The sequence below is a fragment of the Scleropages formosus genome, chromosome 3 (genome assembly GCF_900964775.1).
Source record: "Scleropages formosus chromosome 3, fSclFor1.1, whole genome shotgun sequence".
NCBI classification, from domain to species: domain Eukaryota; kingdom Metazoa; phylum Chordata; class Actinopteri; order Osteoglossiformes; family Osteoglossidae; genus Scleropages; species Scleropages formosus.
This window is the reverse complement of record NC_041808.1, coordinates 39,752,556-39,765,071: the sequence shown is the minus strand read 5'-3', so window position 1 is coordinate 39,765,071 and position 12,516 is coordinate 39,752,556.

The following is a 12,516-nucleotide window of genomic DNA, read 5'->3' as shown; positions in this document are numbered from 1 at the left end:
AGCCGGAACCTTCGTACTTCTGATTTTGTACCTCTTGTGAGTGGGACCACCAAGCTGGCAGAGATAGACAAATGTAGCAGTCTGGTTTGGGCTATTCGTTCCTTGTTCTTAGGTATTGGGGAGTAGACCCATTGATGATTTTGGGATTAAATGTATTGCACTCCCCTGGGTTTAGACACCCAAGTTTAAGAGACAATCTAACAAAAAAACACTAGGGTTGAGAACCTCAGAGACGTAGGTTTCTGTTGAGGCATACGTCGTGAAATGCATTTTTGTTTACTCTGAGTTGAATGTTTCTCTGAAGAATAGTGTCTGCCAAATAAATAAAGATAAATGTAGTGTGAACTGAACTGTGGGCATTTTCCAAGCCACTGTTTTGTGGTTTTTATTAACTGTTCTGTTAACTTATATCGATTCTTGTTGGAAAGTTGTGATGTCTGACCACCTGTTTATCTCTACTGATGCAGTTTCTTTTTTCTTCAGGATGCACAGTTGTAATTTCACACTGCTTCCCCTGCTACATTAAATAATTACAGTTTTTGCAACTGACGCACCTATAATTCCATCAATTCTTGGCTTTTTCAAACTGTTAGTTCTTTGAAATTCTATTTTTAAGTAATTTTATTACTCTACATGTCTAAGAAAATTACATATTAAAGGACTCATTGGAAATGTAAATATACATTTATTAGTTCTTCAATTTATCAGAGGTCGAAGCTGCTGGAACTGCCTTGGAAAAACAGATGCTGTTATTTCAAAATCAGATTACTTTTCATTTATTTTTTCACTTAAATCTGACAAGTTCCCAGTGTGAGAAGGATCTCCCTACACACTTTTTTCAACGTATGTCTTTTAGAAGTCCACAAGAGCCCTTCTTGCGGGGTCAGGAAAACACTGAAAGGGACACTTTGGAGAAGCTGACCGGTGACACACAACCCAGCTTTTGTCTACATCTGCTGGTGGTACAGCGGGATAACAAGGCTCTGCTAACTCAGTAGGAGTATGAAAGATCAGTGGACAGGCTTTAGACCCAAATCAAATAAATAGAAATGTTATTCCGTTACAATAATTACAAAAGATCTTTAACTCAACAAGATATGTTCAATGTTTAGTTTTCCCCTAAAAAAATTTAAATGCATTACAATATGCCATGGTAATAAGTTGAAGATATACTGATAGGGGGGTGCAGCGGGTTTGGCTGAGTCCTGCTTCGGCTGCCTTGGACTGGCGTCCTGTCCTGGGTGTGTCCCCTTCCCCTCCAGCCTTGTACCCTGTGTTGCCTGGTTGGGCTCTGGCTTGCCACAACCCTGCTCCGGACAAGCTCTTTCAGACAATGTTCTGTACACGACGGCCTGAATATTATACTGACAAAGTAAAGTGCTGGTTTTGCTGTTGTCACCCCGTCTGCAATTCCCTCCATCCAGCAGGAACATCACACATTTTACAAACAATCCAAGATACTATGTGCACCATCTCTGTCTCGCTTACTAGGAAATGAGGCTTGAGTTGGGTCACTTTTTGCATATTGCTTTTTCCAGGCAAGATGAGAGGTCTTTTTTCCATTTCCTGCACTGAAACAGTTGCCACTTGGAGGCAGTAAAAATCTTTGTAAGCTACAACAAGGTTAATCATTTGCTTAAGGGAGAATAACTATACATACATACACACACACACACACGCTTTCTGAACCACTAGTCCCATGCAGGGTCACGGGGAACCAGAGCCTAACCCGGCAACACAGGGCATAAGGCCAGAGGGGGAGGGGACACACCCAGGACAGGCCGTCAGTCCGTTGCAAGGCACCCCAAGCGGGACTCGAACCCCAGACCCACTAGAAAGCAGGACCCGGTCCAACCCACTGCACCACCGCACCCCCCTGGAATAACCATAAGGAGAGAAAAATCAAGAATTCCTCCATGTAGCACGCTGAGGCGGCCAGGGAAGGGAGCGGAGATGGGGACAAAGCGGTCGTAGCTGGAGTTGATCGCGCTCCCTATTTCTTCCCCTGTGCCCAGCAGTGAGGGAGAGCAACGGAGGAGGAGAGCGGATCCCAGCAGATGAACACGAATTCGCACCCACTGGAAAGGACTGCTTATATTAGCCACTGGAGGGATTGCTCATATTAGAAGTGGCAGTGGCAGCAGCACCAAGCGTGGCAGCTCTTTTAAAGGTAGATTCACCATCTCCAGAGACAACAACAAAAAACAGCTGTATTTACAGATGAATAACTTGAAGGACAAAGACACTGCAATTTATTACTGTGCGAAAGACACAGTGAGTGGAGACACTGCAGAACTGTACAATAACTGCTCCAGTACATCTCACGCTGAGTGTCACTCAAGTGTATCTCTGCAGCACTGTCTTCTTGTTCACATAGCAATGCTAGCTGAAACTGGTATCTGCTCTAGTTAACTAAAAATAATATGAACCGTTTGGAAGATAAATTAATCTACTGTACTGAAATATTAATTTTGAATTAATTAGATTAATATTAAAATGTCCAGGTTAAGATGATTTTTTTCCTTCCAGCTTCTTTTTTAGAGCCCACTGAATAAACCACCCTGCTGTTAAGCTCAGTCAAAGCAGATTTGTAATAGTAGAATCCCACTCCACATTTTATACCTGAGCTTGCAGCTGTGGAGCAGGCATCCTCTCAACATCACACGTTCCCCCGGTTTCCCAAATTTCATGAACCTTTTGTGAAGCCATTTTCTAATTCAGTTTTGCAACATTTGATTTAATAATTTAAAGAGTTTTTGTATAATATGTTTTTTGTGTTACCCATAATACTGTATAACTGTGATTACCTTGTTATTGCGACCTGTATGTTTCATACACTACACTTGCTTACCACTACTACCAGTTCTGACATCATATGTGATATGGGAGAAATGTTTCAGTTAAAATCTGAACAAATTGACTTTGAAGGAAAACACCTTTGAAAATCACATATCAGCAAAATTTATAAATGCTCATTTCATATAAAAAATAAAAAGATGTAATTTGTCACTTAGAGTGTTCGAAAAAATGGGAGAGCACACACGAGTGTCACATCCTTATCAACCAGCACATCGGCGACACCTGTTATTCCCTGATGGGAAGAGGGATCAAAAAGGATGCCGAATAGACGGCAATACGGAACCTTGTTCAGCGACTCCTCGTGCCTGTCTGATTGTGTTACCTGTAACTCCTTCCGATCTCGACCTTTGCTTGTTTATTCTTCGACCACGATTCTCGCCTTGTCCTGTGTACTCTGTTTGCTGATCGCCCAACCATCGCCTGTCCCATGACTTCTATCTTGGATTATGTCTGTCTGCTTTAATAAGCATTGATTTGAGGAACTCTGCACTTGAGTCTGTCATCATGTGGAATGAAACCATGACAGAAGGTTCCACCTCACATCCAGACTCAGCAGAATATATCCAGCTACGTACCGCATTCGCCTCCCAGAGCACGCTTCTCGGTGCACATCTCAATTACGGGAAAGACTGGAACACATCGTCCTCCGACTGCATCAAGCCCTACAAACAGCGGGGATTATCCAGCCCACCACGGAGGCAGCGCCCGCTGTCCTGGAGGGGTCCATGCCCACAGCGCCTCCAGGAGGATTAGGATCAGACACCCTCTTCGCCATCCCTGAGAGGTATGATGGCTCCCCTGATCAGTGTCAAGCCTTCTTGATGCAGTGTGAATTAATGTTTGAATACTCCCCACGCATGTACAAGACTGAGGAGGCTAAAATCACGTTCGTCATGTCCTTATTGGTGAGTTCAGCTCGTGCCTGGGCGTCGGCAGGGTGGCGAACACGCCAAAAGGCCACCTACGCTGTCTTTCCGGGAAAATTTGAGGCAGTGTTTGACCACCCACACGCAGGTCACTCAGCTGGCGACCGTCTCCTGCATCTGAGCCAAGGGACCCGGACAGTGGCCGATTACGCTCTCGAGATCCGTACCCTTGCAGAAAAGAGTGGCTGGAACTCCGCTGCCCTCCTTACCTGTTTTTGTAATGGGCTTCACCCAAGGATCCAGGCTGAGCTCACCTACCGTGGGGAGGACTGGACCTTCGATCGCTTGGTTGAGACGGCCATCGCGATCGACAACCTGGGCTGGAATTGACAGATGCGAGGGGAGCAGGTTGTTTGTCCAGGCTCCAGGCCAGAGGAAGAACTGGAGCCCATGCAGGTGGGTAGGAGCCGGCTAAGCCCTGAGGAGAGGAGGCGTCGTCAGGTGCAGAACCTGTGCCTATATTGTGGCTCCCTGGGTCACCTTCGTTCGTCTTGTCCGGCATGACCACCACAAGAGACCCCCAGGGAGCACAAGGTAAGGTCCGGGGAACACAGGGGCCAACTAAGACTGCCGGTCTGCATCGCCTGAGAGGGGAACTGGGTACAGACAAACGCACTAATAGATTTCGGGGCTGCTGGTTGTTTTATGGATTGGGGCTTTGCCAGAACGCAGTACATTCCCCGGAAAACCTGTGAGGTCACCTTAAGTGTCAAAGCCCTCGACGGCCAACCCCTCGGTTCAGGTGTGGTACACACTCGTACCATTCCGCTTCAACTCGAGATGGGTGCCTGTCATCAAGAAGTACTCACGTTCTTTCTGATATGCGCACCAGACACCCCGATCATTTTAGGTTATCCTTGGTTGACACGACCCAACCCAGTTTTCCGATGGAGCATGAAAGAACTGGTTTCATGGGGGAGTAACTGTCGCTCATCATGTCTGACTCTTTCCTGCCAAGCGATGTCGGTGGAGGGCGTCGAGAGTCTCCCTCCGCCAGAGATTCCCCCGGAATACGTAGACCTGCAGGAGATCTTCAGTAAAACCCGAGCAGCGGAGCTACCACCTCACCGACTCTGGGACTGCTCCACTGATCTCCTGCCGGGGACCACACCACCCCGGGGCCGGGTGTATCCCCTGTCATTACCAGAGCAGAGGGCCATACAGGAATACATCACTGAGGCCCTCGTTCGGGTCTCATCCAGCCTTCCACCCCTTCTGTGTCAGCTGGTTTCTTTTTCATAGATAAGAAAGATGGGGGCTTACGTCCCTGCATTGACTATTGGGGTTTAAATGCAATCACAGTTAAATATCCTCATCCATTGCTGCTGATCACCGCTGCCTTGGAGAGCATCCATGGTTCTTCCTGGTTTACCAAACCAGATCTCCACAGCGCATACAACCCGATCAGGATCCGAGAGGGGGACGAATGGAAGACGGCGTTTTCCACCACCCTAGGTCATTATGAATACCGGGTAATGTCATTTGGCCTAGTAAACGCTCCCTCGGTCTTCCAAGCCTTCCTCAGTCACGTGCTGGGGGATTTCATCAACCATTTAATCCGTGGCATCAGCACCATAGCCGCCCCCTTACCGCTCTCACTGTCAATAAGAAGCGTCGGCTTCTGTGGGGTGAAGACACGGAGAGGGTCTTCCAAGAGTTGAAGACCCGGTTCACCTCTGCCCCGATGCTGAAGCATTCAGACCCCTCCTTGCCATTTGTGGTGGAGGTTGACACCTCCTCTGTCGGCGTGGGAACTGTCCTGTCCCAGAGGCAAGGAGATCCACCGAAAATGTACCCCTGTGCCTTGTTTTCCAGGAAGATGACCTCAGCAGAATGCAACTACGACATTGGGAACCGGGAACTCCTAGCCATTAAGCTCACGCTCGAAGAATGGCAACATTGTCTTGAGGGGGCTGTACACCCGTTTCTCGTCCTCACCGACCATAGAAACCTAGAATACCTCGAAAAAGCCGAACAGCTGAACTCCCGCCAGGCCCGATGGGCACTGTTTTTTACCTGATTTAATTTTACCATGTCTTATAGACTGGGTTCCAAGAACACGAAAGCAGATGCCCTATCCAGGATCCACGACCCTGAACCAGCGCCGACCCCTCCTGAGGGGATTCTTCCCAAAGGATGTATTGTGGGCCCTATCAGATGGCAGCTGCCCCAGGACATCCAAGATGTCCAGGCTAGTGAGCCGGAACCCCCAGGGAGACCCTCAGGAAGAGACTACGTGCCCAGTCAGCTTCACACCGCAGTGATGAAGTGGACTCACAAAGCCCCTGAGCCAGGCACCCAGGTATCCGGCGTACTCTTTCTCTTTTGCAGGGACGGTTCTGGTGGCCTTCCTTGGCTGATGACGTCCGGGACTTCGTTCAGGTCTGTGTCATTTGCGCCCAGACTCGGACCCTGCCAGAAAAGCCCGCTGGCCTCTTGGAACCACTGCCCATACCAACCCGACCCTGGACACACACTGCCCTTGACTTCCTGGTAGACCTGCCCCTCTCAGAGGGTCAGACAGTGGTACTCACCGTGGTTGACCGGTTCTCCAGGGTTTGTTGTCTGATCCCTCTCCCTAAGTTACTCACTGCCCTAGAAGTCTTGGAGATCCTATTCGATCAGGTCTTCCGACTGTAAGGACTTCCAGAGGATATCGTCTCAGACAGAGGACCACAATTTACCTCTAAAGTTTGGAAGACCTTCTGGAGGCGGCTTGGTGTGATAGTAAACCTTACCTTGGGATACCACCCGCAGGCCAATGGGCAAGTCAAACGCCTGCAACAAGACATCACAAGGTATCTCAGAGCTTACTGTTCCCAACAACTGCACCAATGGGCTCGCTACCTGTCGTGAGCGGAGTACGCCCACAACTCTGCTCCACACTCATCCTTGGGTGTCTCTCCTTTCCAATGTGTCTTGGGATACCAGCCTGCCCTGTTTCGTAGGGAATCCCCACAGAGTCCAGTCCCAGCAGTAGAGTCCTGGCACCGAGAGAGCAACAGAGTGTCGCGTACGGTGCAAAACAACCTGCTCCACAGTTCCGAGCGGCACAAGCGTCAGGCCGACTGACATCGGCACACTCTATCCTTCTTACCAGGGCAAAGGGTGTGGCTTTCAACCTGGGACTTTCATCTGAGGACCCCTTTGAGGAAACTCTGGCCTCGTTACATCAGCCCATTCAAGATCCTGCGCCGAGTGACCCCGGTTACATACCGCTTACAGCTGTCCCCGGATCTCCGGGTGCACCCGACTTTCCATGTCTCCCTTCTGAAGCCTGTGGGGGTGTCCCTTCACCAGCCGCCAGCTGACACAGCTCAGTCCCCCCCGTTACCAATTGATGAGGACCGAACATATGGGGCCCTGTAGGACTCTCGCCAGCGGCGTGGTCGGCTCCGATACCTGGTCGACTGGGAGGGATACAGCCCAGTGGAGCGGTCCTGGGTAGCAGCATCTAACATTCTGGACCCTGCACTAATCACCAACTTCCACAGGGACCATCCTGAGCATCCAGCCCCTCACCCCAGGGGGCACCCACCATCCCAGCCTAAGGCATCCAGTGCTGCCCATCAGATGAGTCTCAGTATAACACACACACACACACACACACACACACACACACACACACACACACACACACACACACACACACACACACACACACACACACAACCTAGTAACACAGGGCGTACGGCCAGAAGAGGAGGGGACACACCCTGGACAGGACGCCAGTCCGTCGCAAAGCACCCCCACCGGGACTCGAACCCCAGACCCACTGGAGAGTAGGACCCAGTCTGACACAGTCCAACCCACTGCACCACTGCGTCCCCCTTAGTATAACATCTGTCACTTAATATTAAACCAATCCTAAATTACTTTTAGATTACTTATATATTCTTATAACACTTTGAATGTTATGGAAAGCAAACACATTGATTTAGATTTATTTTCAAACAAAATGGTTGCGTGATGTTATCTCAATCTTGGGGAGAATTATAGCCTGTGTTTTGCTATAATTTCAGCTGTAGGTAACGTGAGAACACCTGATTGTGCAAACTGACACGTAGCACCATTAGAACTGTTAAATTCTGTTTGTTTTGATGTGAGTTCGTGACCAGTTCGTGGGCAATTTAAAACGGGATGAATGGGTGTGAATTTGGATATTGGCTGGGTTTGCCTACATGCCACGATCAAAATAATATCGTTTTGGCGGCTACTGTTGCCACGCAACGACAAAAGTCATGCTGCAGCCAAGCTGAGTATGAGTGACCATGTGTGCACAAATTATTTGCAAACTCGCTCATCCTCATGTTACATGTTAATCGGAGCAATTACCTTAGGCTACTTCATTTACTCTATTTTCTAACTCAGTAGCAATGTAACCCGTTGTAGAATCGTTGCTGTCTTGTTATGAATGAATGGAATATTCACGTCAGACAACGCGGAGTGATAAATAGCAGTGAACGTTCGGACTAGGGATGTCCTGGGATTTTACTATAGTGCTGTTCATAGGCTACATGTTCTATAGTGAGAGGCGGGCAAAGGTAACCTGATGTAACTGTCCTGACAGGCGACTCACCAGAACCATTGGCTCAGGAGCAACTGCTGCTGTCTCTCCCTCATCAGGCTGAGGATTAGGGCTACTACTGCCTGCAGTTGCACTGCTGCTGGCAACACTATTGCCAAACATCTCTGTTATTTTTTTGCATTTTGTAGCATTGGTTTCTAAGGACTTCGCTTTCTTTTCTTTTAGCTTCTCCCAACCAACCGCCTTTACGTTTTGTGCTTGCCATCATGAGCCCACTCTCCTTTGCGACAGTTTCGGTTTATTATAAGCAAAAAAGATTGCATTAGCGCCCTCTTTTGTCAGCTGTCAACGTCACTTAATCTGACACTTTTTCTTTGATGATGAACCAGCCAGGCCGACGGTGTCGGACGGACGGCCGTTCTGGACTTCTCCAGAAAGTCAAGATGGCCAGTCCGCCCCTGTTTCAGACCGTCTGTGTGTGCGTGTATGCGTGTGTATGCGTGTGTGTGCGTATTCTCAATCATTATCCATAAACACTTATCTGAAGGCAGCTGGTCATAGTGGTCTGGAGTTTATTGTAGGGGAGTACTAGTAGTATATGGAGAAAGGCTGGTTAGGCTACTACCTAGGAGGCCAGTGAAAGGATATACAGTTGAACCACCTGTACAGTATACTATATCCATGTGGCAGTGATGATGAAGTACAATGAGGATGAAGTGCCTGCTGTGAACCTTCCATGTGGACCTGCCTACAGCTCTGAATCCTCCTTTTAAACTCAATGTCACCTGTCCAGTCAGAGGGAGGAGTTCATGCAAACTGAGCTCTTCCTTCTACATTTATATCCGTGCACTGAGCAAAGAGGCAACAAACACCGAGTTCTGGCTGCTTTAACCGACATTTTACCACAGTCACACACATTCACCATGACCTTCTTAACTGCTCTCCTCATAATGACAACATGCTTAACAGGTACATTTTAATGACACATATAAGCTGTGTCTGCTCTTGAGTACTGAGATAGAGGATTAATGTTTATTTTCTTTCCACAGGTGTTACTGGTCAGACACTGACTCAGTCTGAAGCAGCAGTTAAAAAGCCTGGAGAATCTCATCGACTCACCTGTACGGCTTCTGGCTTCACTTTCAGTAGCTATGACATGAGCTGGATCCGACAGCCTCCTGGGAAGCCACTGGAATGCATTGCTTCTATTTATGACAGTAGCTACATATATTATGGCAGCTCTTTTAAAGGCAGATTCACCATCTCCAGAGACAACAACAAGAACCAGCTGTATTTAGAGATGAACAGCTTGAAGGATGAAGACACTGCAGTTTATTAATGTGCGAGAGACACAGTGAGTGGAGACACTGCAGGGCTGAACAATAACTGCTCCAGGACATCTCATGCTGAGGGTCTCTCAGGTGCGTTTCTGCAGCACTGTCTTGTTCTTCTTGTCCACATGGTAGAACTAGCAGAAACTGGAAATGGTAGCAAAAATTAATATGAACTGTCCATAAGAGACATTTATCTACTGTACTGAAATATTTATGTTATTAATATAATGGCTTCTTTTTTAGAGTCCACTGAATGAACCACCCTGCTCCTCAGCTCAATCAAAGCAGATTTGTAATAATAGAATTCCTCTCCACATTTTATCTCTGAGCTCACATGCTGTAGAACAGATATCCTCCCAACATCACATGTCCTCCCAGTTGAATTTCAGAAACTTTTCTTCAAGCCATTTTGTAACTATTTAGTTTCACACCTACTGTGCCAGTGGCCTTTACTAAATGTCTGTCTGACTTCACCCTGTGAAGAATTCAATTTTGCAACATTTCATTTAACAATTGAAAGTTTATTTTGTTTCACTTTTTGTCTAATAATTTTGTTTTGTGATACCAAAAATACCACGTTATAGCTATTGTACTTGTCAATGTCATGCCCACGATCCTGTGCCCTGCACGTGCATCTAATCAAGGAAATGCGGGACTCAGACACTCGTGAGTGCGGAATCTCCTTGAGAGTAACCGAAGCGCCTTGTGTGAGTTCTTTACCCGTGTGTTCTCCTGTTGTTTGGCTCCTGGACCCTTTGCTCTTGTTCTCTTGGTTTTGACTCCTTCCGGCCCCTCTGATTATTCCTGCTACCGCATCTGAGTCTGTCGGCTGGACTCGTGAGTTCTCCCATGATGGTCAAACACTCCTTTACTTCCAGTTCTGATATTTTAAGCAATCTGGGATAAATATCTCAGTTAAAATCTGAACATATTGTAGCGTTCCTCCATGGAGCTACTGGAAACAGGCTCGACAGACGGGGTAAAAGGAACGTGCTCTTTATTGAAACTGTACATGTCCCCAACAGCAGTCTTAACAAAGACGCTTCAGACAGTACAAGACACAGAACACCTCAAAATCCCCCTGGGTCACTCCCAGCCCCCCTGCTGCACCCTATGGTTAAGGGGTTCCCCCCGGGACTCCCCAGAATCCCACTCTCGAACACTGAACATAAATAGAACAACAACCAATCAGAGACCACACACAACTATGTACACACACATAAACACTAATACCAACTATTTACATTTACTCCCCTCAGAGATGTTACATTGCCCCCCCTTTAGCAGTCGGCCGTCCCGGCGACTGTCGACCCCGAAAGCACAAAGTCCCTGAGGTGCAGAGGCAACCGGCGCACCCTCCTGGGTCTGTGCGGGGACGGTGACCCCGCTGGACCTGGTGGACTCTCCCCGGGAGGCCCCGGTGCAGGTTCCTTGGGATGGTAGGGGGCGAGTCTGTCACGGTGTAGAACCACCGGCCGACGCCCTGGCCCCATCCGCACCCTGTAGACGACATCCGACAGTCGACCCAAAATCACGCAGGGACCCACCCAGCTGTCTGTGAGCTTAGGGCAGAGCCCGCGTTTCCTCCGGGGATTGTATACCCACACTCGGTCTCCTGGGGCCAGAGGGCACCCGCGACACTGCGTGTCGTATGCGCGCTTCTGCCGCCCGCCAGCCTCCGTCAGATGGCGCCTGGCAAAAGCATGCGCGGACTCCAAACGTCGCCGCAGTTGCCGAAGGTACTCCGGCCCCACTTCACCCCCCACCTCGGGCTCCGGCGGGCTGCCGAAAGCCAAGTCCACCGGAGTCCTCAGCTCACGTCCGAACATGAGCAGGGCAGGGGTGCAGCCGGTGGACTCCTGGACAGCAGAGCGGCACGCCCACAGGACCAGGGGCAGGTGTCTGTCCCAGTCGCGCTGATGTCGGGAGGTAAGCACAGAGAGCTGCGTGGTGAGTGTCCGGTTGAAACGCTCCACCAGCCCGTCGCTCTGTGGATGAAGGGGCGTGGTGCGCGTCTTCCGCACCCCCAGCCGGTCGCATACCTCTTTCATAACTTGCGACTCAAAGTTCCTGCCCTGGTCACTGTGCAGGTTCTCTGGCGCCCCAAAACGGCAGAACATCTCCTCCACCAACCGCTCCGCTGTGGTCGCGGCACTCTGGTCCGGTACCGCGTATGCCTCGGGCCACTTGGTGAAGTAGTCCATGGCCACGAGCACGTAGCGGTTTCCCCGATCAGTGCGGGGAAAGGGTCCCAGCACATCCACGCCCACGCGCTCCATTGGGGCGCCCGACTGAAGTCGTTGCAGGGGGGCATGCGACCGGTCACTGGGGCCCTTACGCGCCGTGCAGGCATCGCAGCAGTGCACGAACAGCTCCACGTCTTGGCGACACCCCGCCCAGTGAAACCGCTGGCGCAGCCGGTGCAGCGTCTTCGCCACGCCAAAGTGCCCAATGCCAGCGGGACCATGTACTCGCTGCAACACGTCTTCCTTGAGGCTACGAGGGACGAGGAGCTGCCACAGGACTTGGCCGGGCACTGGCCCCTCCCAACGCCGATACAGCAGCCCCCCCCTCACCTCAAGGCTGTCCCACTGTGAGCAGTATGACTTGACGGTGGGTCCGTGTGGGGCCACAGCAGTCCAGGGTGGGCGCTGCCCCGACTGCAGGAAGCCCCGCACCACCGCCAGCTCTGGATCGGCTTCCTGGGCCCGGCGGAACAGCTCTGTGTCGTCGGTGGATCCCCCATCACTCGCCGCATCTGCCGCCAGCACAGCGCAGGTCTCTTCTGCAGTCGCCCGCCGCTCCTCCAGCCGAACGCAGTGCCTGCACGAGCCTGCGCTGCAAGGGCGCCGAGAGAGTGCGTCGGCGT